This window comes from Guyanagaster necrorhizus (assembly GCF_019112545.1).
Source record: "Guyanagaster necrorhizus MCA 3950 unplaced genomic scaffold BT62scaffold_4, whole genome shotgun sequence".
NCBI lineage: Eukaryota > Fungi > Basidiomycota > Agaricomycetes > Agaricales > Physalacriaceae > Guyanagaster > Guyanagaster necrorhizus.
This window is the reverse complement of record NW_025064883.1, coordinates 1,792,863-1,795,432: the sequence shown is the minus strand read 5'-3', so window position 1 is coordinate 1,795,432 and position 2,570 is coordinate 1,792,863.

The following is a 2,570-nucleotide window of genomic DNA, read 5'->3' as shown; positions in this document are numbered from 1 at the left end:
AGGTAGTGCCGCCAATGTTTAAAGGCTTCAAAAATGGCTAGAAGCTCTTTGTCATAGGTGTCATAGTTGAGTTCAGCATTGTGGAGGCTCCAGGAGCGGAAAGCGATGGGGTGAATTTCGCCATCTTCAAGATAGATGGAGAGGATAGCTGCAATTGCATAGTCGGAGGCGTCGGTTTCCACCACTATCTTTCGATCGGGGACCCAGTGGGTAAGGATGGGGGCGTGTGTAAAGGCCTGTTTCAACTCATTGAAGGCGGCCAAGCATTTGTCGTCAAATTTCCATGGGGTTCCCTTGCGGGTGAGTCGTGTAAGGGGGATGACGATGTCGCTATATCCGTGTATGAAGCGACGGTAGAAGTTGGCAAAGCCAAGGAAGGATTGGATGTCCTTGACTTTTCACGGCACCAGCCAGTCAACAATCACCTTGACTTTTTCTTCAGACATGCGAAGTCCTTCAGGTGATAGGATGTAGCCTAGGTACTCCATGGAGTCCCGGTTGAATTCGCATTTGGAACCTTTGCAGTAGAGTCCATTAGCTCTAAGCCTGCGTAGGACCTCACAAACATGTTTCTGGTGATCTTCCGGGTTGTCGGAATATATGAGGATGTCGTCGAGGTAGACTACTACTGATATGTCGAGCATGTCTGAGAATATATCGTTCACAAATCGTTGGAATGCCGCTGGAGCATTTGTGAGGCCAAAGGGCATGACGTGCCATTCGAAGGAACCGTAACGGGTCCGGAAGGCTGTTTTCCATTCGTCCCCCTTAGCTATGCGAACGAGATGGTAGGCATGCCGAAGGTCGAGCTTGGTGTAGATGCGCGTGGAGCGGGCGGAGTCGAGGAGATCAGAAATGAGGGGGAGAGGGTAGCGATCTTTCTTGGAGATTTTGTTTAGGCCACGGTAGTCGATGCAAAGTCAGAGTTCACCGGTCTTTTTCTTGACGAATAGAACTGGGGCTCTGTGTGGAGAGCGGGATGGAGTAATGAACCCATTGCGCAGATTATCATCAATAAACTCTCGTAGAGCTTTGAGTTCAGATTCTGAGAGAGAATAAATGGGTCCAAGTGGTGGGGATGTCCCTTCCTCAAGGTTGATTTTGAGGTCGTACGGTCTGTGTTCAGGTAGTTTTTCGGAGAGGGTATCGCTGAAGACATCTGCAAAATCGTGGTACTCTACTGGCACTGATGAAAGATCTGCCGGTTCTGCGGATGCAGCTTTAGCTCCAATATTAGGCAAAGAAGGCTGCAGTGTGAACTGCTGGGCGCCTTCTTCTGCACTGGCTCGGATGAATGCGGCAGCGGATATGATGGAGATCTTTGGGTGTGCTTTCGTAGTAAAAGATTCTGAGGGAGGATAGGAGTAGATGGGTTCATATGGGAATGAAGTCCGCTGGTTACCCGATGTGGACTTGGAATGGGGTGAAGCCCCGGAAGTTAGACTGATAGAGTCCGATGGGCATAGAAGTCCCGAAATTGAGCTGGAAGGCTCGGAAAAAAATGGACTGTTGTCCTGTGGGCACGGAAGTCCCTGGGATGCGGTGGAGGCCGCGGAATTGGTTGGAGTGGGGTCCTGGTAGCTTGAACGGAAAATGATACTGTTCTCAGCCCAGTCAATCAGTGGATTGTAGCGGGAGAGCCAGTTGTATCCTAGGACAAGATTGCAAGACGAATCCAGAGGAGTGACATAGAAGTCGATGGGGAAGGTGTCTCCGGACGGGAAACAGATGGGGATGGTTGCTATTTGAGATATATGGCTCCCGATGGAGCCATCAAATAATCGAAGTTGCACACTAGGGATGGTTTTAATGGGGATTTCATTGGCAGTTACATACTTAGTGTCAACAAAGCAGTGGCTAGAGCCAGAATCAATAAGGGCAAGAAAACGTAGGATGATACAAGTTGGGGAACCATCGGGTTCCGTAGTAGTCGGCAATTCTGCTGAGAGGGGAATGTGGAAGGAGTGATTGGAAAGGGATGTTGCGTTGAGAGTGATGACCTTTGGTGTGCGAATACAGTCGACGCAACCCTGAACTCGCACGGAGGGAACAGGGTTGCTTCCTAGTTTTCCGACTCCGTCGGGGCCGGTTCCACGGGAGCGGTGTCGACCTCTGCTGCATGCCCCTTGGCGGAGGCTGCTGCCTTCCGCTTGTTGCAGTCCTCGGTCTTGTGTTTGGCTCCACAGAACATGCAAAGGTTGTTCTGGCGCCGGCGGTCTTTTTCTTCCTGGGTAAGACGGCCATCTTTGCCTAGCTTGTCGGCATAGGGCTTAGGGGCGGTAGATTTCGGTGTGGAGCTGGAGTCCGAGAGAGATGTGTTAGACCCCTTGGATTTGGGGTTGGGGAATTTATTGTCCTGGTTTTCATGGGCAATTTTGGTCTTCCGGGTCCAGTAGCGAGCATCAAGTTCTTGGGCAAGGAAGCGCATATCACGAAGGTTGTTTGGCTTCCCATGGTGTGCCATGTCATCCTTGATATGGGTGCAGAGGCCACGGTAAAAGGCATGGCAGAGGGAGTTATCTCCGTACCCAATTTGTGAAGCATACTGGTTGAATTGGACCATATACTTC